The sequence below is a fragment of the Diceros bicornis genome, chromosome 19, assembly GCF_020826845.1.
Source record: "Diceros bicornis minor isolate mBicDic1 chromosome 19, mDicBic1.mat.cur, whole genome shotgun sequence".
Lineage (NCBI taxonomy): Eukaryota > Metazoa > Chordata > Mammalia > Perissodactyla > Rhinocerotidae > Diceros > Diceros bicornis.
Window position 1 is genome coordinate 48455642 of NC_080758.1, and position 26659 is coordinate 48482300.

A 26659-nucleotide genomic window follows, 5' to 3' on the forward strand; every position below is an offset into this window, starting at 1 on the left:
TTCCTCCACTTTATATGGGACGCTGCCACAGCATGGCTTGACAAGCGGTGCATCGGTCCGTGCCTGGGATGCGAATCTGTGAACCCCAGGCCGTTGAAGAGGCGGCGTGAACTTAACTGCTATGCCACGGGGCTGGCTCCAACTATCTGCATTTTTTGTGTGCTCCCAAGAGATGCTGACACTGCTGATGCCTGTCTATATTTTCAGTGGTGAGGGGCAAGGAAGCTAAGTGACCATCCTCAGGTATCTTCTGAGTCAAGGATGAGGTATCTCTCAGGACCAGGTGGGACTCCCAGGACTGTAGGCTCCAGTGAGCTGCACAGCCTTGTAAGGTTTGAAATCTGAGAGCCTGGCAGAGCAGGATGGGGGTGGGCCCACTTAATGGCATCATTAACTTGTAGTAACTACAGCAGGCCAGAGCCAGTTACAGACTGGTTGGTATGTTTTCCAGGGTTTGTTGATTTTTGTGTTACGATTGGCTAAAGGAAGTGGCATCGTGTTGGGTATTGGGAAAGCATTAGAGAGAGGGAAGTCAAGTCAGTCCAAACCTCCTCCACTCCCAACCCCCAGTCCCCAGCTCCCTGCTGCCTCTTGTTGGCATGTTATGAGCTCTTGGGCTGATTTCCAAGTTCCCAAAGTTCAAGTGTGGAAAAAGCCAACTAATCTCCTGGAAAACCTCCTGATGTGTATTTTTCTTTAAAAATCTGGGCCGATTTTAAACTTAGCACCCTCTAAACTGTGCTCAGCAGGCGTTATCACTGTGGACACACATTGCTCTACTTTCCAGAGGGTCTCCCATCCCCTGGCTGGGTATTGATGTCAGATACAGAATGGAATTTGTCAGGGCAAGCCGTGTATTACTACTAAACCATTAACTCAGTTAGTGCATTAAAAATAGGAAGACTGATTCCTCGAATTATATTTTGGCTGTCAGGCCTAATTTGAGTTTATTTCTCATTGAGTATTCCATATCAAAGGGCAGGATAATAGAATTACAGAACACTAAGATTTTTCAATCTGGAAGGGACCCTGGAGATCATTTAGTGCTGCCTGCTCACTTTACAGATGAGGAAACTATATTTTTCACTCTTAAGAACTTGAGCAAATAACGCGGCTTTTGAAATGCACGAGTAGTTGCTGTTCCTATGTAGGGAGTTGTGTGTGTGAGTGAAAGCAGCCAAGAACAGATCCCTCCTATTCCGTTATCCTTGATCTTAGCTTTAGCTTCATCAAAGTCTGTCATATACGCCCTCTGGACAGCATGCAGTTTGCAATGATATGCAAATGTCTTGGCTCCTGACACCAGTTGGAAAAGAAGCGTGATGTTTTTACTTAAACGACATTTTATACAGTTTAATAGCGACTGCATCCCTGGCATTCGTAACAGATGTTATTCCCTCGCAGGCAGCTTTTTCTGAGTAATGTGGCTGGATTTTAGCTGCTGAAATTTTCTGTATCGTTTGGCGATCATATTTCGTTTCAGACTTTTGAATGCAACAGACTGTCCTCCTGGATTTCATTTTGCCGCATGTTATTGACGGCCTGACTCAGATCTTCCAGGTTTGTGCTAACTGACCTTGAAGGAGCAGCTTGTTGTTTAAATTTTATGACACAGAGACGTATACTGCCAGCAAGTTATGCAACACAATGGTGATGAACAATGAGTTAGAGCTTTTTATTAATATTGATTTCCTGGAGTTAAGGAATTAGTAAGAACTGTTCATCGTACCCATTCCTGGGACAAAAATCCCATATTAACTTTACTATAAGCATATGCATAACAAGTGAGAGCCACATTTTTGTTTGCAAATCCAAGCTCTGCGTAGTGATATTACACTGTTCCCTCAGGCCTTCTTGTCCTTGCTCTGGTTCTAGAAATATTGGCACATTTGTTCCTCCTAGGCCTGTTTTCCTGAGTAACTCAAGGCAGCCATGCAAATCAGCAAGGGCCCATCATTGAAGACCTGAATACAGTGGATGGAAACTACAGAGGGAAGAGACATAAAATACTCCTCATCACCCTGACCTGAGCATGAGAAAAACATGCCACAAACCCAAACTCAAGGACTTTCTGACCAAATTCCTGGCCAGTGCTCTTCAAGACCGTCAGGTCATGAAAAACGAGGAGAGCCTGGGAAGTGGTCACAGTCTAGAGGATGTGAAGGAGACACGACAACTAAACGTAGTGTGGTGCCCGGATGGGATCCCGGGACAGAATAAGGACCTGAGAGGAAAACTAAGAAAACGTGAATCAAGTGTGGACTTTGGTTAGTAATGGTGTATCAGTATTGCCTCCTGAGTTGTGACAAATGAACCACACTAATGTAAGATGTTGACAACAGGGAAACTGAGATTGGGTATATGTGAACTTTCCAAACTCTCTTTACCAGTTTTCTATAAATCTAAAGCTATTCTGAAATAAAAAGTATATTACAAGTAATCTTGAGCCATCACGTCCATCAGCCACTACTGAAATATAATCACACAAGCTGACAGCTAACAAGTGCTGTGTTGTCTCAGGCTTTCACCTCCATCATTCCTTTAAATCCTCAGAACAGCGCTATGAAATATTTATTATTAGCCCCACTTCACAGCTTTGAAGACTGAGAACCCGAGGTTCAGAGAGCATAGTCCCTTACATGTTGATTGAAATCCCCTGGCTTAAAAGTGGCAGAGCAGCAATTTGAAGCCTTGTTTGTCTAACTCTAAAGCATACACTTATTTCAGTTCCTCACTTGGTCCCCAGAATCATGGCCTAAGATGGGCTAGAGGTTGGGGAAGATGGGAAGGGAGCGGGTAGAGGCTGGGGATTGGGGGACAGGCCACGTGGAATTCGGCAGCTCTGGGTCTGGCTTCCAGGGCCCTTGGAGGTTCTTGAGGCCCCTTCAGCCTCTCTTTTCCCCAAGGGCTGGAGTCCAGGTCAGCTCTAGACGTGTTTTCCCATTCTCCTGGGTTTCATTTAACAAATATTTATAAAGAAATGCCCCGTGCGGTGGCTGTGGGTGCAGCTCCAGTATGGGGTAGCAGCTGCGAGCTCTGGCAGCAGCACTATGACTTACCTGGAAGGAACTGCAGACATTCGTGGGCCCCAAGTAAGGCCACGCCGCGTCCTCTTCCAGAAACTCCACCCCTGGCTGCGCACCTGGGGAATCAGTGGGCCTAAGAAGGTCCAGAGCTCTGGCACCTGAGACTCTGATTCAGTAAACGAGAGGAGGGCCCAGAACTTTGTATTCAAAATTGTTCATTGATGATTTAACAGATTTAACTGTTCTAAATCCGAACCTCAGATGATCCACTCTCATTCTCATCTGAAGGGAACGTCAAACCCGTGTCAACACTGTTGGCTCTTGGTAGTTTACTGTCTGGACTAGGAGTCTACAAACTATACCTGTGGCCAAACGGCCCATAGCCCCAGCTGTTTTGTAAATAATGTTTTATTGGACACAGCCATGATATTTGTTTACCTGTTAACTATGACTGCTTTCTTGCTACTAGGGCATGGTTGGGTAGTTGTGACAAAACCTAAAATAATTATCTGGCCCTTTACAGAGAAAGTTTGCCAGCGTGTGGTGTAGAGGATAGAAAGGTAATCTGGATTAATAATTAGTCATGGTAAAAGACAAAGGAAGTCCAGCTGCTCTCAAGTTCACTGTACCTAAGAATCCCCTGGGACGCTTATTTAAAAATACCTACCTTGAAGCCTACCCCTGGAGATTCTGATTTAGCAGGTCAAACTGAGGCCTAGAAATATGCATTTTCAGCAATGCTTTGAGCACACACTCCGGGGCATCAAGAGTATTGGCCTTGATGACAGCTAGACCAGGGTCCCTAACCATCTCCAGAGGCTTGGATATATCTAATTATTGCTGCATATTATATTTGAACCTAAATTTATAAATAAAACTGAATATCACTAATTATCAAAATGAGGAATTAAAATTAAAAAGTGTTAAATCTGCTTCACTTAAGGTGTGAATAAGAAACAGAGAGAAGAGTTGGACAAGAAACAAATGAACAGAAATTTAGTAAATGTTTGATGAGTAGTGAATGCAGGCATTCTGCTTTCTGACATATTTTTAAGAGATTCAGTGAGGTATAGCAGACATAATAAAACCATACTTATTTAAAGTATATAATTTGATACACTTTGTCACATGCAGCCATCATCACAATCAAGATAATGAACAAATCTATCACCCTCAAAAGTTTCTTTGTGCACCTGTGTAATCCTTCCCCTTCTACAACGTGCCCCGCCTCCCCCCTACTCTGCAAGATGCTACCACCTATCAGCTTTCTGGCACTGTAGATCTGTAGATTAATTTTCATTTTCTAGGATTTTATATAAAGAAAATCATATGGGATGTACTCTTTTTTTGTTCATTTCTTTCACTCATCACAATTATTCTGAGCTTCATCCATGTTGTCGCATGCATCAATATTTTATTCCTTTTTATTGCCGAGTAATATTCTATTTTGTGGATATACTACAATTTGTTTATGCATTCACCTGTTGGTGGACATTTGGTTTGTTTCCAGTTTTAGGCTATTAGAAATAAAGCGGCTATGAACATTCATGTACAAGTCTTTTTATGGATATGGTTTCACTTTTACTGGATCAAATGGAAGGTGTATATTTAACTTTTTAAGAAAATGCCAGACTGTTTTCCAAAGTGGTCATACCATTTTACATTCCCACCAGCAGTGTATGAGGGTCACACTTGCTCCACATTCTAGTCAACACTTGATATGGTCAATCTTTCTAATTTTAGCCATTCTAATGGATGTGCAGTGGTATATTGCTGTGGTTTTAATTTGCATTTCCCTAGTGACTAATGATGTTGATAATCTTTTCATGTGATTATTTACCATTCATGTGTCTTCTTCAGTGAAGTGTCTGCTTTGCCCACTTAATTTTTTTTTGAGTTATTGAGTTTTGAGAGTTCTGTATTCTGCACAACTACTTTATCAGATATATGCTTTGCAAATGTTTTCCCAGTCTGTAGCTTGCCCTTTCATTCTTTTATGAATGAAACATTGTAAGTCCAAATGCAAAAGTTTTAAATTTGGTGAAATACAATTTACCAATTTGTTCTTCATGGACCATGCTTTCACTGTCATAGCTAAGAAATCTTTGCCTAACTCAAGGCCACAAAGGTTTAATTCTATGTTTTCTTCTAGAAGTTTTATAGTTTTGTGTTTTACATTTAGATCTACAATTTATTTTGAATTCATTTTTGTGTGTGGTGTGAGGTATGGATTGAGGTTCTCTTTTTTTTTTTTGCGTGTGGATATCCAATGGCTCCAGCACCGTTTGTTCAAAAGACTATTCTTTCTCTATTGAATTGCTTTTGCACCTTTGTAGAAAATCAATTGTCTATATATATGGGTGTCTACTTCTGGATTCTCTATTCTGTTTCATTGATCTATTTGTCTGTCTTTGCACCAACTACACTGTCTTAGTTACTGTAGCTTTTTAATGAAATCAACAAGATTTAGTCCTTCAACCATTTTCTTCCTTTTTAAAGTTATTTTGGCTATTCTAGGTCCTTTGTATTTCCAAATGATTTTTAGAATCAGTTTGTCAATTTCTACAAAAAAATGCTTTTGGGATTTTGATATATTGTGAAGATAATAGCACTTTTGCAAAAGATAAGTGACTCCATTCAGTTATCATTTCATGATAAAGGAAAGTATCCAAACATATATACAGACAAATCAGCAGAATGAGAGCAGGCTACTCATTTTGCTTTTGTTACCAGGAAGCACAGAACCAAAATTAGTGCCCAGTTCTAATATTGCAGCTTTATTTTAGCTGTCTGCAGACACCTATACACTAGCTTCCCTTTGGATACTCTTTAAATTGAGAGGAAATTGACATAACATAAAAGTAACCATTTCCATTTTTAAATGAACAATTCAGTGGCATTTTGTACATTCACAATGTTGTGCAACAACCACCGGGTCCATTTCCAAAGCATTTCATCACTTCAAACCAAAAATCTGTGCTCATTAACCAGTGTTCACCATTTCTCCCACTCCCAGCCCCAACAATCTGCTTTCTGTCTCTATGGATTTACCTATTCTGGATATTTCATGTAAATGGGATCATACAATATGTAACCTTTTGTGTCTGTCACTTTTCACTTAGCATAATGTTTTCAAGCTTCATCCATGTTGTAGTTCATTCTTCTTCTTCTTCTTTTTTTTTTTTGTGAGGAAGATTAACCCTGAACTAACATCTGATGCCAATCCTCCTCTTTTTGCTGAGGAATTGGCCCTGAACTAACATCCATGCCCATCCTCCTCTACTTTATATGGGATGCCACCACAGCATGACTTGACAAGCAGTGCTTTGGCACGTGCCCGGGACCTGAACCTGTGAACCCTGGGCTGCAGAAGCGGAACACGCACTTAACCGCTATGCCACCAGGCCGGCCCCAGTACTTCATTCTGTTTTATGACTGAATAATATTCCATTGTATGTATATACCACATTGTTTTTATCCATTCATTCATTAATGGACATTTGGATTATTTCCGCCTTTTAGCTATTATGACTACTGCTTCTGTGGACATGCGTGTACATATATTTCTTTGACTACCTATTTTCAATTATTTTGGATATGTACCTATAAGCGGAATTAATGGGTCATATGGTAATTCTACATTTGACTTTTTGAGGAATTGCTAAACTTTCTTGGCTGAACCATTTTACATTCCCACCAGCAATGTATGATGGTTCTATTTTCTCCATATCCTTGTGAAGCCTTATTATTTTCCGATTATTGTTATTGTTATTGCCATCCTAGTGAGTGTGCAGTGGTACCTCATCTTGATTTTGATTTGCATTTTCTAATGACCGACAGCGGTGACTATCTTTTCTTGTGCTTATTGTCCACATATATATCTACTTTGGAGAAACGTCTGTTAGATAGACAGGTCCTTTATACATTTTTAAATTGAGTTGTTTGTCTTTGGTTGTTGAGTTATAAGAGTTCTTTATATATTCTAGATGCAAGACCCTTATCAGACATATGATTTACAAATATTTCTCCCATCTTGCAGCTTGTCTTTTCACTTCTTCGACAATGTCCTTTGATACACAAAAGTTTTTAATTTTGAAGTAGTCCAATTTACCTATTTTTTTCTTTTGTTGTCTGTGCTTTTAGTGTTATATCTAAGAATCTATTGCCAAATCTAAGGTTGTGCAGATTTACCTTTCTGTTTTCTTCTACATATTTAGGTTGTTGATCCATTTTGAGTTAATTTTTATATATGATGTGAGGTAGAGGGCTGTTACGGTCTGAATGTTTGTGTCCCTCCAAAATCCATGTGTTGAAAACCTAATGCCTAATGGTCAAAGGAGGTGGAGACTTTAGGAGGTGATTAGGTGATGAGGGCAGAGCCCTTGAAAATGAGATTAATGCCATTTTGAAGAGGCCTGGGAGAGCTCCCTTGCCCCTCCCACCATGTGAGGATACAACAAAAAGCCTGTGACCCAGAAGAGGGCCCTTACCCAACCACACTGACACCCTGATCTCAGCCTCCAGAACTATGAGAAATAAATTTATGTTGTTTATAAGCTGTCCATTCTGTGGTATTTTGTTATAGTAGCCCAAACAGACTAAGACAAAGTCCAACTTTATTTTATGCATATGGCTATCCAGTTGTCCCAGAACCATTTGTTGAAGAGACTATTCTTTCCCCATTGATTGGTCTTGGCACTCTTGTCAAAAATCAATTGGCCATAGATACATGGATTTTTTTCTGGACTCTAGAGTCTATTCCATTGATCTATATGTCTATCCTTACACCAGTACCACATTGTCTTCATTACTGTGGCTTTGTAGCAACTTTAGAAATTGAAATGTGTGAGTCCTCCAACTTTGTTCCTCTTTTCCAAAATTGTTTTGGCTATTTGGAGTACTTTTCAATTCCGTATGAATTCGAAGATTGGCTTTTCTATTCTTCTCCAAGAGAGGCCACTAAAATTTTGGTAGGGATTACGTTGGGTCTGTAGATCAATTTGTGAATTTCCATCCTTAAATTGTTTTCTAATTCACAAACACAAGATGTTTTTTCCATTTATTTAGATCTTCTTTAAATTTTAGTTTTTGGAGGAGTTTGAGAAAGATTAATATTAATTCTTCTTTAAATGTCTAGTAAAATTCACTGGTGAAGCCATCTGGTTCTTGTATTTTCTTTGTTAGCAGTTTTTCCTTTTAAACTTACGGATACAATGTTTTTATTTATCAGTCTGTTCAGATTTTCTATTCCTTTTTGAGTCAGTTTTAGTAATTTGTGTGTTCCTAGGAATTTGTCCATTTCATCTAGGTTATCTAATTTGTTGGTGTACAATTATTCACAGTATGCTCATATAATCCTTTTTATTTCTGTAAGATCAGTAGTAACATCCTCTTTCACTTTTGATTTTAGTTATTTGCTCTTCTCTCTTTTTTCTTTGTCAATCTAGCTTAAGGTTTGTCACTTTTGTTGATCTTTTCAAAGAACCATCTTTTGGTTTCTTCAATTCCCTCTATTGTTTTTCTATTTAATTTATCTCCACTGTAATATGTATTATTTCCTTCCTTCTGCTAACTTTGAGTTTAGTTTACTCTTCTCTTTCTAGTTTATTAAAGTGTAAATTTAAGTACTGATTCAAGATCTTTCTTTCTTTTTAGTGTAGGCATTTACTGCTATAAATTTCCCTCTTAACACTGCTTTAGGTGCATCCTATAAGTTTTGATATGTTGTGTTTTTGTTTTCATTTATCCTAAAGTATTTTCTAATTGCTCTTGTTATTTATTCTTTGATCCATTGGTTGATTAATATTATGTTGTTTAACTTCCACATATTTGTGAATTTTCCAGTTTTCCTTCTTTTATTGATTTCTAACTTCATTCTTTATGTTCAGAAAAAGATACTTTATATGATTTCAACCCTTTTAAATTTATTAAGTCTTATTTTGTGCTCTAACATATGATCTATCCTGGAAAATATTTCATGTACACTTGAGAAGAATGTGTTCTGCTATTGTTGGGTTGAGTGTTCTGTAAATGTCTGTTAGGTCTAGTTGGTTTATAGTGTTTTTCAAGTCCTCTGTTTCCTCATTGATCTTCTGTAGATGTTCTATTCATTATTTAAAGTAGGGTATTGAAGTCTCAAATTATTATTGCAGAGCTGTCTATATCTCCCTTCTGTTCTGTCAATGTTTCATTTATTTTGGGCCCAGTTGTATGGTGCATGTATGTTTATAATTGTCTAATATCTTTGATGAATTGACCCTTTTATCACTTTATAATGTCTTTTTTTGTCACTTGTAACAGATTTTGATTTAATGTCTAATTTGTCTGATAGTAGTATAGCCACTCTAGCTCTCTTTTGGTTACTATTTGCATGAAATATCTTTTTTCTATCCTTTCACTTTCAACTTATTTGTGTCTTGGGATCTAAAATGAGTCTCTTGAAGATAGAATATTGTTGGTTGATATTTTTTATCCATTCTTCCAATCTCTGTCTTTTGCGTGGACAGTTTAATTCATTTATGTAAAGTCATTTCTCATAAGAAAGAACTTACATCTGTCATTTTACTATTTGTTTTCTGTATGTCTTATGTCTTTTTTGTTCCTCATTTTCTCCATTATTGCCTTCTTTGGTGTTTAATTGATTTTTTGTAGTGTACCATTTGATTACCTTATTTCCTTTTCTTAGTGCTTACAATGAGCTTACAATTAATATCCTAAAGTTACAATAATCTGGTTTGAATTGATACCAACGTACTTTTAATTGCATACACAAATCCTGCTCCCAAACAGCTCCATCCCCAACCTTTTACGTTGTTCTCATCACAAATTATATCTTTATGTGTTGTGTGCCTATTAACATATTTATAATTATTTTTTATACACTGGTCTTTTAAATCACGTAAGAACTAAAAAGAAGAGTTACAAACCAAAAATACAATAATATTGTTCTTTATTTTTTTTCATATTGCTTCAAGTGACTGCCAAGTTTCCTTTTAATTTCCACCTAAGGAACTCCCTTCACCATTGCTCGTAGGTCAGATCTCCTAGCAAAAACTTCCTTAGCCTTTGTTTATCTGGGAATCTCTTAGTTCACTTTTGAAGGGTAGTTTTTCCAGGCATAGAATTCTTGTTTGACAGTTATTTTTTTCTTTCTGCACTTTAAAAATATCATCACACTCCCTTCTAGTGATTCTTCAACTATAGTTCAGGTTTTTCTTCCTCAGCACAGGTTCCCATGGTGGGTTATGCTCATGATTTTCTGCTCTGATAAGCTGTGACTCCTTGTATTCCCCTGTTTGTCTCTCCAAACTTGGGGATGTGGTTTGCCTGTGTCCTCCCATCTGTTATGGATCCAAGAAGAGTTGTTGATTTCTCAATCTTTTTAGCTTTTTACTTGTTGTTAGAATGGAGTGTTGATGTCCAAGTGAAGTGATAAATCATAGTTCATAAAATATAATAGACTCTCAGGAGCATTCAACAGTCTTTGGAGCTATTACATGTAGAATTCTAAATTACTGTTATCAACTGTTACTACTATTTTTTTTTAGATTAATTGACTAATAGAATTCTTTGTCTTTTCTACTGCTTATTGTTAATTGGTGTATATACATATATATATATATGTATATATATACACAAAACATATATAAATAAATATATTTCCTTGTCCATTTGCTAAAGTTCTGATATATATGCATTATTTTCTACCCAAGCAACAATCTATTCAGTATCTGATTTGATTACTTTTGTCACATTTTAATGTCATTCACTATACTTTTATATCAACTTCAGTGGCCATTTCATATCTAAGTTAAACTATTTTATGTGCAACTGTTATGTACATGGTACATATAACGTATGTACATATGAATCAGGTGCATTATATGCACCAGGCATTGTCCCTTGCAAACATTAGAAAGCACTAGACATTGTCCTTTGCTTTGGAAACTTGAAGTCAAATTTGGCGGAGAAAGGAACTTAACAAGGATGCAAAGGAGAATGAATATAGTGGAAGTTATTTGGCCTTCAATGAAGAGTCAGTCACCACAATGGGTGGCATAATAGGGAGGGGATTGGCAAAGGGAAGGAAGTTTGAGCTTCAGTGTGAAGAACTGCAAGGAAGGAGATGTAAGTTGGGAGAGAGGTTGAGATAAAGCACAGGGAGAAAAGGAAGGTGAGAATTGAAGGCAACATTTATTGAGCATCTATTAGGAGTCAAGTGTTTTTATTAATTATATAGGCATCACCTTATTGGATCCTTACAATATCCATTTGAGGCAGGTACAATTATTATTGCCATTTTATAGATGAAAAAACTGAGGCACAGAGAAGTTGGTGACTTGTCTAAGGTCACACAGGTAGTAAGTGACAGAACTAGGATTTGAACCAGGATCTAGATGACTCTACACCCATTTTAATCCATCAAGATAAGATTCTTCTTCAGGATGAAGAAAATATTGTGTTTATATACTGACTGTGCAGGGCAAGTCATGATCTTAATGAATGAAAACCCAGATAATGAAGAGTATTTTTAAGACTATTCACCTGAATAGTGATGACATTGGAATAATCTTACACAATATGCTTTCTTTAGATGATAATGTTTTTTTATTGTCTGTTGTGGAAATGGATGTTGCAATCCTTTGTCAGCTTGCAGACAATACTAGGGTTTTAAACACTCAGTTTTTACAGAAGTGTAGATGTCTGCTTGTATAAGCTAACACACACAGAGAAACAGACTAGAGAGGTGGATATAGATGAATGGGGCTGTGCCAAAATATGGAAGTAGTCTTTCTGTTTAGTCTGTTTATGTTTACCCCATGGAAATCAGCAAAAACTATAAATTGGGGCTTCCCCCCACCCCCAAGGAGCCAATTGTAAATATTTACCAGCACACCATTGGAGTGTGGATAAAAAAATCTAATGCCTCAATCCTAAAGCTTAGTTCATGTTTTCTCATTCTTGATTTGCTTCTCCAAGTCATCTCCAAGGATTGATGCTTCAAAGTTTCCACAGCATAATCCTCTTTCAGGCATTTACTGATGTGTCCTTAGCTCTTTGCTGCCAATAAACCACTCTTGGATTCTCTAATCAGTAAGAGATCTTTCTTTCGGAGATCTTCCTTGTCTCCTCCTCAGGTTTCATGGGAAACAGTAGGCTCTTATTAGGATAGCATTTGACTTTTCTTTCTCTTTTGGTGAGCTGGATACTCTCTTGTATTACAGAGCCTTTTCTGGCCTTTACTTTCTTTTCTCTACTCTCACACCAATTCTGTATCTGATTCTCATTGCACCCTTGCTGGCGCAAGTAGACTGTGCATTCTCTTTACTTTCCACTGGAGTCTCCACTGAGTCCAGTGCCATGCTGGTAAACGTTTAACAACTGGCTCTGGGGAGTGGTGAGGAAGCCTTAATTTTGGTATTTGCCAATTTCCATGGTGTAAATACTCTCACTATTGCTGGTTTTATGCTACCAATGTGATGTCACTAAAGACAAATTTGAGAAGAGATATACAGTGGCATACCACTATATGATTTTTCCACTGTAAAGATACAATAGATATAAATAACCCCAATAGCATACATAATAGTAAAATTTAATAAAAATAATTAAGAATGATGAGTTTTGAGTATTTATTACCTTTGTATTCAATTTAATCATGATTTTACAGAATTTTGTTTTTAATAATGACTTATTAAACTTATTTAACTACCAGGTCATGAAATTCCTGAAAATTTAATGATCGTCTTCCATGAGCTAGTACAGTCTGGCTCCAGCACATCACTGCACCACCTCCTCTTCTGTAGTCACCTCTAGTTTTACTACTTTTTAGTCAGTCTCCTTTGCCCCAGTCCATTCTTTCAAAAATTTTAAGAGTAATTGTTCTTTTTTTGGATTAATTACAATCATCTCATTTTGTTTTTAATCAGTTATGACCCAGTTGCCCATAAAATGTTCAATTAGAAATATAATTGCTCATATTGCAGATTATGAAAATTCTTCAAAATATTTAAATTATTGTCCAACATCACCTCAGAAAGGAGAACCCAGGTCTTCAGATATCCTCACTACTGCTTTTTCAATTGGACTGTGGAATCCCAAAGCGAGATCATTGTATTAATTACCTATTTCTTCATAATTACTCCAAAACTTAGCAGCTTGAAACAATATTTACTTTCTCACATAGTTTCTGAGAATCAGAAACCTGGGAGTGGTGTAGCTGGGTAGTTCTGAATCAGTCTCTCAAGAGATTGGATTCAAGTTGTCAACCAGGGCTGCAATCATCTCAAGGCTTGACTAGGGTGGGAGTATCCACTTCTAAGCTCACCCACATGTTTTTTGCAGGCCTCATTTACTTGCTGGTTGTTAGCCAGAGGCTTCAGCATCTTGTTTCACGGGTCTCCCCATAGACATCCTTACAAAATGGCAGCTCACTTCTCTTAGAGCAAGAGATCCAAAAGAGAAAGAGAGAGAGAGAGAGAATCTTTTATAACCTTATTTATCTCAGAAATGACGTACCATCCTTTCTGCCATATGCTTTCGTTACACAGACCAACCCTGGGATGAGGTGGAAGGAGACTACACAAGGGTATGAATTCCAAGAGGCAGAGATCCTTGGGGACCATCTCAGAGGCTGGCTACCACAAACACCATACAATCATTAGGCTGGAAGGGACTGTGAATGTCAACTACAAGAAAGTGAACTTGTGCCAGCACCTCACGATTGCCACACCTTGCCACCCCATTCCTTACCACCATTCCTATGTCACTGATATTCCAAGGAGACAATGTGATCTCATCATGTTTTCATACCAATCATTGTAATGATTTCCATATTGCAAAGAGACTCCAAAGCAAGGCAAAGGAACATGGGTTGAATCACTCCAAGTCAGCATTTGGGCTTCTATTCCCAGTCTGTCGTCCTTGCCGAGAGTCTGGACAGCACATCTTAGTTGCAACAATTAAATAGCAATTTAAATTTTAAACGTGCTTTCTTCTATTAGCTATGGGAGGGACACATCTAAGGAGAAATTCAAAGCATGTCAGGAGAGACATGAAAATCTTTGCTTTCTAATAGACAAGTTTATGATGCTTCAAATGCTTTTAGTTTGTAACAAGTTAAAAATGAACGTGTCTGACTTTTTTTTTTTTGATCTATCTTCTTTGCAATATGATTTCTTTGCTCTTAAAAGAAAAACAACCCTGTGCGCTTTATGAAAATATAGATTAGAAATGTCTAGAGATGTAATTATTGGACTGTTTTCCTTCAAATGCAACAATATGCAGTTAATAAAAAAGTAATTATACTTCTTGACAAATTACTTTTTATATTAATGCCCTGCTTTAAAAAAAATCTTTTTTTGTACAGTTCTGCCTAATTAAAACAATATATGAAACCTTGCTAGACGCTCTGGCAGAGCCAATTCTTTGAGGTGGTGACATTTCTGCCCAGCTACCATTAATGGGGGTGGGAGCGTCTAGAGTTAGTGTACTTTTCTGATTTTAGCAGACTGAAATTAATTTGGGGTAAAAAAAAAAATTCCGAAGAAGGCCAGGCACTAAGTAGCTCTGGCCACGGTGGAGCCATGCTAGAAGGGGTCCTAATTTTCAGGACAATCATTGGGAACAACTGTGTGTCTTCTTGAGTTGTTTTGGGAAACCGTGGTCCTTTTACAAAGAAATCTCTTAGGAGTCAGAGATCACCTGAGAACAGAATATTCACAGATAGTTTTTCCTATTAAAATTAAGACTCATCCTCACATCCTTACTCTCACACCGGTATTTACCCCCAAGTAGGCCTATGTTAGCATAGTTTTTGGGTTCAGGTTGTAGGGTTCCCTGACTTAAGTCATAACTTATGGGGTTTTACTGAAGTGTGACTCTCCTCAATTCTTGGCCTGAGGCAAGGCCTAACTCAAACCAGATTCACTACCAGCATTTTTTTTTAAAAACAGTCCAAGAAGAGGCTAAAAGTCACAACATGGTCTGGCAAATGGAAGTCCTCTTTAATGACCTACTAGAGCTTCATATGACCTCAGTGAGCGACATAGAGTCAGTGAGTGACATAGGGTCAATGTCTTAGTCCATTCAGGCTGCTGTAACAAAAGGCCAGAGACTGGGTAGCTTATAAACAATAGAAATCTATTTTTCACAGTTCTGGAGTCTGGGAAGTCCAAGATCAAGATGCGAGTACTGTCACATTCTGGTGAGGGTCCTCTCTCTGGTTCATTGCTAGCGCCTTCTTGCTGTGTCCTCATGTGGTGTAAAGAGAGCCTCTTTTATAAGGCATGAATCCCATCCATGAGGGCTCCACTCTTATGGCTGAAGCACCTCCCAAAGGCCCCACCTCCTAATACCATCACATTAGGCATTAGGATTTCAACTTATGAATTTTGGGGAGACACAAGCATTCAGACTACAGCAGTCAGGGAGATTTTTGAAGAGAAGATGTACCAGAGGAGACTGTGGGGGCATTAGGGAAAATGACTTCTTCATTTTGTCTACTGTGCATAATTTCTGCATATTTATGGTGCTTAAGTCAGAGTGATGACTGTCAAATTAGTATGAAAATATTCAAACTACATGACATGTGAGTCAGCATATTTTTGCAAGAATTCTATTTAATGCAGTTCAGTCTCATGTATACTTCAGTTTGAAACTCCTAATTAATGCGTAAGTGCTCACTAGTTTTATTTAGTATGGTGTTACATGAAGATAAGTATTAATGTTTTCTTGTAAAACAAATCATAGCAAAATATATACTATAGTTCAAATTTTGGCCAATTTATAAAAACATTTTTGTGCAAATGAACTGTAAAGCTTAATGGATGAATTACACAAAATATTTCTTTGGTTGAACAGTTCCCTTCAAAAATCACACAAAAGGATTATATACATGTTGGTAGGAATAATCCAGAGAACCAAATAGCACATAAAAGCCTTCATCCAATGGAAGATGGTTATGCTATAAAGAGTTTAAGATGAGTTTTCCTTTCAGTGACTGTTTTGTTATCTGATATTAAACAGTTTTTATTCAGTAAGTTAGGTTCTGTTCCCTATTACAGAATATTTATTGTGTTTTTACTTAAAGTAAACTTGACTTTAAAAAGAAATGGTAAGAAGCTTTTGCTGTCAGTTTCCTTCTGTAAATAAATATTTACCCAAAGCATAAAATTTCTCTTTGAACTACAGAGGCTTCAAATGGGAAAAACGCTCCAAGTTGTAACACATTTCTGTGGTATGGCTGCCCACACAAATGTCATCATAAAACATATGTATTGTAATAATCATTCATAAATAAATAAGTATATAAATAAAATAGCACATACAAATATATGCAAATGTGATCCATGTATACTCATTCTAAGTGTGTGAGACATCTCTTCTAACAGACTCCAAGTTTACTAAGATTGCCCACTTTTAGAGCAACTAAAGCTGAAGGCATTTCTTTTTTTCTTTAACAGTTTTATTTATTTATTTGTGAGGAAGATCAGCCCTGAGCTAACATCCATGCTAATCCTCCTCTTTTTGCTGAAGAAGACCGGCTCTGAGCTAACATCTGTTGAAGGCATTTCTGAGATATAATTTGGTTATCTGAAATTCATGATTTTTTTTCCACGATGAATTAAATTTGGTTATTTATGTGAAAAAACTGAAAAAGACAGTAGAATGTTATACATAAGAGTCTTTATAAAGACACTATTATTCAAATGTTTATTAAACTTATTAAACTAAAATAATTACTAATCACTGTAAAGTAACATAGTCCATGTTAAAAATTTCTCATTCTCTTTAACTCAGCAAGTAATTTCTAGAAAATCATCCCATAAATGTTTGCAAAGTTTCAACAGTAATGTTGTTTATCTCAACCTTGATTATAGAAGCAAAAATTGGAAACAACATAGATGTCCAGAAATAGGTGATTAGTTAGATATTATGTTGTAAAAAATAATGTTCATACTACCATATACTACCAAAGAAGCAGGTAACATATGCATCCTTTGTCCAACCATTGTGTTATTTTCAACTTCTTAAATAGATACATTCAATGTCCATCTAGCTCCTAAATGTGAAGAGTCATATATGTTATGTCCATACATAGATACATACATACATGTATACATATATATACACATGTGTATGTATAGATGTATGTAAGTATACACAGTTTCTACATATATATTTAAAATGATATGAATTGTTTAATATTGTAAATGTTCGTCAACAAAAAATGCAAATGTTGCAAATACTATGAACATTCACGAATACTTCTGGAAACACAAATTGAAACACAGAGAGAAGGAGGAAAATAGATGGTTGGCACCACTGGGAAACAGTGCTTTGTTATCTGAGAACTTGTTGTCTTTATGGTTTCTGAGAGAAAGTTAATTTGTCTTTGCTTACTTACTTACTTATTTCGCCTGAAGGCTTCCACTGATTAAACCTCCCCATTCTCTGAAGCGGAGTCTGTCTCTCATGTTGGCAGCAGCACAACCCACAAACCTTCATGGCCTTTATCTGAAGTCACCTTTTGTTTTGAGGATGTAAGGCAAGAAATGCAGAGAAGCATTTGCCTGGGGCCTGGGCTGTGTTCAGTTCAAGGTGGATGGATCATGTTGTGACAGAAGTACCCACAGTTTTGTTAATTTTGGTTTGTTCATAATATTTGGGGCTTCTCAAGCATGATCTCTGTTGCCCAGGTAAAAAGGTGGTACTGTTTATATGTGATATTTAATTCTGTTAGGTACATGGGGACACTGTTCTGTTATCTTTTTCTGTATTTTTCCATTTTTTTCAACCTATTTTAACCTTTGAATCTAAAGTGTATCTCTTGTAGACAGCATATAGTTGAATCATTTCTTTTAATCCAGTCTGACAAGTTCTGACTTTTGATTGGACTGTTTAATCCATTCACATTGTTTCTATTATTGATATAGTTGGGTTTACGTCTCCCATTTTAGTTTTTGTTTTCTATGTCTCATATTTTTTTTGTTCCTTTTTTGCTCCTTCACTGTTTTATTTTGCATTAAGTGAATATTTTCTGATACGGTATTTTAGTTTCTCTAAATGATATTTTAGGCTATATTTTTTGAGATTTTTTTTTCTTTTCTTTTGGTGGGGAAGACTGGCCCTGAGCTAACACCTATTGCTAATCTTCCTCTTTTTGCTTAAGAAAGAGGCACCCTGAGCTAACATCTGTGCCCATCTTCCTCTATTTTGTATGTGGGTTGCCACCACAGCATGTCTTGATGAGTGGTGTAGGTCTGCACCTGGGATCTGAACCTGCAAACTGCAGGCTGCTGAAGCAGAGCATGCTTAACTAAACCACTGTACCACTGGGCTGGTCCCTTGAGATTTTTTTTTCATCTTATCAGCATCAACCTCAGATTTACACTGGCACAATTGCAGTTATATATAGACACATTACTCCTATATGGATTCCATCTTCTCCTTTTTTGTGATATTGTTACGTATATTATATCTATTAATGTTACAAAACCAATGATGCATTGTTAAAATTACTACTTTATCATCTGTAGTCATTTCCTTAAACACAGTACAGCTTTGCTCCCCCTCACCTCCTTTGCACTGTTATTGGCAAATATATTACACATATAGCAAGCCCTGGTGGTCTAGTATTAAGATTCAGTGCTCTAATTGCTGTGGACTGGGTTCATTTCCTGGTCAGGGAACCACATCACCTGTGTGTCGGTTGTCATACTGTGACAGCTGTGTGTTGCTGTGATGCTGAAAGCTATGCCACTGGTATTTCAAATACCAGCAGGGTGACCCATGGTGGACAGGTTTCAGAGGAACTTCCAGGCTAAGACAGAGTAGGAAGAAGGAACTGGCTTCCCACTTCCAAAAAAGTTTACAATGAAAATCCTATGAATAGCAGCAGAGGATTGTCACCGAAAGGTGAGAGAGTGGCATAAAAAGACCAGGCTGGGTTTTGCTCTGCTGTATGCAGGGTTGCCAGGAGTAATAATTGACTTGATTATGAGTCACTGACAACAACATTTACACATATATTACTTTTCTATATGTGATAAACCCAATATTACATGATATACAAATAATTTACACAATTGCTTTTTTAATCACATGTGAAAAGAAGTGAGAAAAATATGCATTTATACTATTTCATGTAATGACATAATTACCTGTATTGGTGCTCTTTGTTTTTTATTTGTGTAAATTCAAATGAGTGTCTGGGGTCCTTTGCTTTCAGTATGAAGGAATTCCTTTAGTATTTCTTGTAAAGTGAGCCTGATAGCAACAGATTCTTCTGGGTTTTGTTTTTTGTTTTTTTTTTAAATCAGAGAAAGTCTTTAGTTCACCTTCATTTTTGAAAGATAGCTTAGCTGGATATAGGATTCTTGGTTGACCGTGCCTTTTTTTAGCACTTTGAATATGCTATCCCACTGCCCTCTGTCTTCCGTTGTTTCTGCTGAGAAGTGATCTGTTAATATTATTGGAGTTCCTTCATAGATGATGAGACTTTTTCTTGCTATATTCAAGAGTTTCTCCTTGCCTTTGACTTGCAGCATTTTTACTATGATATATGTTTATGAATGTCTTTGTGTTTATCCTACTTGACATCCTAAATATGTGGATTACTGTTTTTCAATAAATTTGGGAAGTTTTCTGGCATTATTTCTATGGATATTCTTCTGCTCCTTTCTGTCTCTCCTCTCCTTCAGGTGCACCTGTGTTGGTGCACTAAATGTTGTCCCACATTTCCCTCAGGCTCTGTTCACTTTTCTTCATTCTTTTCTCTCTCTGTTCTTCAGCTTACGGAATCTCTATCAATTTATCTTCAAGTTTGTTAATTCTTTCTTCTGCCAATTCACATCTACTATTGAGACTCTCTAGCAAAATTTAAATTTCAATTATGGTACTTCCAACTCCAGAATTTCCATTTGATTCTCTTTTAGAATTTCTTTCTTTATTGATATTCTCTCTCATGTAATGTTGTTATCATACCTTAATTCTTTTATCATGCTTTTCTTTAGTTCTTTGAACATTTTATAATGGCTATTTTGAAGTATTTTTTATTTTAAATCCCCCATCTGACCACTCTCAGAGGTAGTTTATGTTGCCTGCTTTTTCCCTAGTACATGGATCTTCCTTTCTTGGTTGTTTTTTTTTTTTTTGCATATCTCATAGGTTTTTTTGTTGGAAACTGGACACTTTAGATAATATATTGCAGCAACTCTGGATAGCAGTCCTCTTCGAACCCAAGGCTTTTTATTGTTATTTGCCGGTTTGTGTTTTAGTGACTGGCTGAATTATTTTAGTAAGTATTTACTCCCCACAGTGTAAAGCCTTTGATGTTGCTTCTCAGAGAGGAGTAGTTTGGGGTTTGTCTACAGGCACCTGGGATGACAGTGATATTAGTAGAGTTCTCTTTCCCTCTTTCCCTGATCACACCCAGCTGTTATATTCCACTAACACTGGCTGATTTCTCTGTTGTTTTCAACAATGCCTTGGGGCATGGATTGCTCTACAAACTAATCCAATCAAATGTGGTTCCTTTGAAGAAAGTTTCTGATGTCCCTGTGTCATATTTGTTCTGAGCCCAGGAGGGTTCCTCTCAGCTGCCTTATTCCCTGTTTCTCTCTGACAAACTAACTGGCCCACAGTCTAGGCTGTATTTACATTAAATCCAAGAATGTTCTCTCAATTGCCTTTCACCACAACCTCCACCGTTCTGAGAGTGCCTTTAGGTTTGAACTTCTCCATGCTCTGTGGCAAATAAAGTCATTTCCTTTGGGAAGAATTAAGAGCTATCTGTTTTACAGCCAGCTTCTCTTTCCAAACAAATTCTCTAAGCCAGTGCTCTGGAACTGATGGTAGGGTAAATGGAAAGCTTCTCTCTGAGTGACATTCCCAATCCAGGACATAAGCACTCTGGAAGGGGACAGCAGCCTGAGGTCCTTTTGGCTTGCCTATCCTCGCCTAGAACCACCACCTCATGAGCTGGAGCAAGAGTGATTGCGGTCCCTGTACTCTCAGCATGCTGTGCCCAAGATAGAGCCTCTTTTCCATGAGGAGCTCCACTTCTCAACTACACTTGCTTAGGACTTAGCCTCAGCCAAGAGAAGCTGGGGGTAGGATGGGCAATGATGTTCTTCTCCTTCTGGGAAGAAAACCCTCTGACTGGATGCTGGTGGGGGAGGGAGTTCTGTGTTTTTGACTGCAGCATTCTGGAGTGGAGTCTCTGCCTTGTTGAACTGGAGAGGGGGAAAGAGAGTGCAGTCTTGGTTCATCTACCATAGACTCTTGCCTTTCTCACTGAATTTTCATAGATTTTCTTCAATAGGTGTTTCTTCATTTGCTATTTGCTCTTAGGACTGTTTTCAGAAGCTTTAAACAGTTTTTTAAAAATAATTTTCACCAGTTTCTCTGGGGAGCAGATCATCAGAGTTCCCCATGCTGTCATGCCAGGAGTTGGTTTCTCCTTGCCTTCATTTTTGAAAGGTAGTTTTGGTAGATATAGGATTCTTGGTTGGCAGATTATTTTTCCCAGCATTTTGAGTATGTTGTTCCACTGTCTTCTGTCCTTCATTATTTCTGATAAGAAGTTACTTGTTAATCTTTTGGGGTTTCACTTGTATGTGAAGAGATGTTTTTCTCCTGTTGTTTTCAAGGTTTTCTCTTTGTCTTTGTCCTGCAACATTTTGACTGTGATATATCTAAGTGTAGCTCTCTTTGTATTTATCCTATTTGGAGTTTGTTGAGCTTTTCAGTTGTATAGATTAAAGTTTTTCATGATATGTAGGAAGTTTTCAGCCATTATTTCCTTGAATATTTTTTCTGTCCCTTTTGCCCTCTCCTCCTCTTCTGATACTCTCATTATATGTATGTTGGTATTCTTAGTGGTTTCCCATAACTCTCTGAGGATTTATTCATTTTCCATCATTCTTTTCTCTTTCTGTTATTCAGATTTTATAATCTCTAATGATCTATCTTTGAGTTTGATGGTTTTTTTACTTTTTCCTGGCAGCTCAACTCTTAACTTGAGCCTCTCTAGTGAATTTTTAATATCAGATACTATACTTTTCAATGCCAGAATTTCCATTTGTTTTTAAAGTAATTTCTATCTCTTAATTGATATTCTGTATTTGATAAATCATTATTGTCACAACTTCTCTTAATCCTCTCAACATGGTTTCTTTTCATTCTTTAAACGTATTTATAATAGCTGCTTTGAAAATTTTGTCTGCTGCATTCAACATCAGGGCCCCTCTCAAAGGCAGTTTCTATTGCCTACTGTTTTCCTGTCACACTATCCTATTTATTTTCATGTCCCTCTTTTTTTTTTTTGCTAAAAACTGGACATTTTAAATAATATATTATAGCAACTCTGGATTCTGATTAGTGCCTCCTTCTCCTCCCCAGAGGCTTGTTGATGTCACGGGGTTTTGTTAGTTTATTTGTTTAGTGGTTTGCCTGGACTAATTCTGTGAAATATACTTCATCCAAAGTGTGCTGTCTGTGATTTCATTGCTCAGTTTTTTCTCTCTTGTTTTTATTTTTAAGCTTGAATTCCTAGAAGTCACCACTGGCTCAGCATAGCTTAATGTTTAACCAGTGATTGGTCAGAGTTTGTGCCCTTCTAACTTGTAAAGCTTTTGTCCTTTGCTAATGGATCTGTGTGCAGCTTGGGGAATGATTTCAAGCCCACCCCACATTCAACCAGGGCCTAGTAGTTCTCCAGTGCCCAATTTGGTTGCTCCTGGATGGGTGCAGCTTAGTGCATGTGCACAGCCTTTGGAACCCCAGGGCTGACTGTGATCTTAGCAGGGCATTTTAAAAAAATCGGTCTCTTTCCCTGTTCTTCTGTTCAACTTCTGATGGGTCACCTACTTTGTTTGTTACAACTAGTTTCATTGAGCTATTAGCCTTCTCACCACTAAGGTCTCTATTATTTTCAGTAATGTCTTAAGACATGAATTCCTCCAGATCTTGTTCCCAATAAAATCAGCCCCTCAGCAGATCTGTGGAGCTACCAGTGTTTTCATCTTGCCTCTCCCTTCGGGCAGAACCTCCAGTGTATTACTGAACTAGAACTGGATATGGAGGTAGTGGCCTACTTCTTCCAGAGTGACACCTTCACCTTACAAGCAGGAGTTAGATGGGGGAAGGGTAGCCAGTAATATTCTCAGCTTGCCCTTGCCAAGTGGAACCTATGTCATACTAGCAGAAACTAGGGAAGCACAGTGATCAGGGCCCTAGTATTCTTGGCCTACAACTGCTTAGATAGATTCTCCATCAGAGGAGTGGGAGCTGGGTGGGTTAAGGGAGCCCCAGTCTTCTTGGCTGAACCCTCCCAGAATAGAGGGAATAAAAGATCCCAGCAGCTCCTGTTGGAGTGAAACCATAGCCCTATACCTGGGAGCTAGGGAAGGGTAAAAGGAGGGCCCATTCTCTTGGTCACACCCACCAGGAGTAGAGCTTCAGTAACACAGAGTGGGTAAGGGTGGCTGATGGAAACAGGTACTGACTCGAATGCCACAGACACCCAGTCGTCCTTCTAAGATTTAGTAGTTTTTCTTGAATAAGTGCTTCTCAATTTGCTGTAGGCCCTTAGGTCAATTTCTAGAGTCTTTAAATGATCATGATTTATAATTTTCACAAGTTAAACAGTTGTTTCACTGGGGAGAGAATCTGTAGAAGTCTTCATATAGTCATTCCAGAAGTCCTAACTGTATTCTTACTTTTTCATACAATAGTATGTTTCAGGTACATTTTGTAGTTCCTGTACAAGACTTGCAATCACTTTCCAAAGGAGTTCCTACTTCTTTTAATGGGAAATGGTATTTAAAGATCACAGTTTGGTTGACAGGTTTGCTTATTGATCTTGGGTTCATCATTTTATCTAGTCCTTCTCAGTTTATACCATTAGGAAATGCTTTTTTTTTTTTTAAGATAAAATACATCATGAAGGCATACTGGAAAGGCTTATTCTCAATAACAACAACACAACAACTTGTTTTATCCCCAAAAACACACACAACATGTGATTACCATTAATAATAAAATAATAAAAACATCTTTCTAATATTGTTTTTCAGTTCTTTTTGTCCTTAGGACATATCCAACTAGTAATGTACAGTCAAATAATGTGTTTTAAAGTAAGTAGGAATCAGAACTTCTCAGTTCTCAGTTTATGCCACTAACTACATATACGGTCACCTTTGACTTTTAAGGATCATTTATTTTATTTGTTTATTCAAATTATATAAAAATATTTACGTGGTTCCAAAATCAAATCTACAAAACAAGATATATTTGAAGTAGTTTAATTTCTGTCCTTGTCTCCTCTACTGTACTCTTTTCCTTCCCCACAGGTCAACATATAACATTATTTCATTTTATTTTTCTAGTGCTTTTTTAAAAAGAAATTCATATGTGTGCATTCATATTGCCTTCCTTTCCTAGATATTATGAGAATACAATGCATTTTTTATGTGCTTTGTCTTTTTCCTTTTTAACAATACATCCTAGAAAACAGTCTATAGTAATATATAGAAATACCTCTCATTTTTTACAGTTTATTTGCTAGTATTGATTTTTGCCTCCATATTCATGAATGATTTTGACTGTAACTGACTGTGTGTGTGTGTGTGTGTGTGTGTGTGTGTGTGTGTGTGTGTGTGGTGCCTCCGGGACCACAGTAAGTCAGACATGGACTCTGATCTCTGGGATCCTGTGGCAGCCATGGCAGCTTCACACCGATTTCTTTCACATGTTGAACACTGTACAATATTCCAATCCAGGAAGGAGCTAGAAAGTTCAAAAATCACTGCTTCAGAGTGATGCAATATAGCTAATATTTCCAAATTTTTTTTCCTTTTTAAAGGAAAAATTTAGTAATTTAAGTTTCATTTTTATTTTTATAATTTTTATTTCCCTTTGCCAGTTAATTTGGTATTATTTTAATTTAGAATTTGGGATCAATAAATCATTGTTGTAATCATTAACCACCACTGTGGTAAATTTTGACACTTTCATGAGCTACCCACTTAATGTTTTTAAAATCAGTTCAAGATTGGACACCTAAGTTCATCTGCATTCTGGGTACAAGAAAGTGAGTGTCAGTCAAGACTATGTCTGCATCAGTGCAAATCATGTCCCCCTTTCCACCACTAGGACAAGATTTTTTTGTACTGCTTTGTACTCTTTCTTTCTCTTCTATTTCAGTTAGAATAAAGTTGCAACCTCGAGATAGCAGATATTTCTTAAGTTTATAAAAATCCATAAATTTCAAATAATTTAACTCATCCTCCATTAATCTAAATATACTTTAAAAATTAGAGAACATTTTTCTGTAAAAAGTAAATATAAAATATCATAAATATGCATTAAGAAGTTTCTCATGGTATAGAACTTTATTGCACCATAATTCATCAAAAAATACAACTATGAAACTTAATGCATTGATTTTCAAAGAAAAATGTTTTTTAAAAATTAGGTGGATGTGACTGAGACTGTACCTTTAAAATAACAAAAGTGGGAATTGATATGAGTTCTTTGACTAAATTTGTATGAGACCACTAATTATTACAATAAGAGTTTAACAAAAAGATAGTCCAGCAAGCAAGCCAAACATGTTATGGCAGCCTCAGTTTATTCTATAATACTAGGCATGTTCCATTCTTGTTTGAAAGTATTTTCATTCAATTCTTCTTGCTCTGGAAATGAATTTCCCACCATTCTACTCTGTTTCTTTTTCCTTTCTGTCCAACTCATCCCTGAGTGTTTTGAAGTTCTTGGGTGTTCTCCAAAGTGGGGATGCCCTTTGTCATTTGACCTTTCAGCTGGTGGAGCAAGTTGTGCTGGGGGAGAGGGCTCCATTGGCATCTGTAAACCACAGGCTATCTGGCTCTGTTACTGATGTTGAAGACACAGAAATTAAGGAACAAAGCTCAAGTCATTTTCCCACAAAGTTCCTTTGGGTTTCTGAGCTTTATCTGCTGTGCGGGGGAGTGTGTTTCTATTTTGTAAACACACTCCGGGAGGCTGAAGCCACCCCAGGAAAGGGCCCGAGCTGTACTTCAGCTCTCCATGTCAGAGGCTCCACGTGCAGCTGTTGCTCCTTGGTCTTGGGGTTTCACGACTTCTTAAGGATTTTGTTTTTCTTTGAGAGAGACTAGATTTCATGTTGCTTTTTGAGTAGCCTTTGTTTCTCATCCCAGGGTTGCTTCTACGTAAAATAGATGGGAGAGTTCGCTTTGCTTTTGATTGCAGTTGATTTCATTGTGAGATCTGTTAACCTGTCTGCCGACACTGGCCATCCCGCCTGCTGGCTGAAGACAACAAACTCTGAAATGTCTTCAGTCTTCAGTGTCTGCACAAGAAGAGGAAACAAGTGTTGCTGGCCCCAGGAGGCTACATGCTTCCCCATCCTGTAAATTTTTCTCTAACTCTGGCTTTAGTTTTCAACAAACCTTAGCTGGTAGCCAAGAAAAATACTTTTAAGAACACCCCTTCAAAACTGAAAAGGATAAGAATCATAAATTTAAAAATAATTATGATGAAGCAGAAAGTCTAATCTCATGTCCCCGTCTTCCCCTGTCACCTGTGTTGGGGCCTTGTGAGCAGAAGGTGGCTGCTCATTTCCCTGA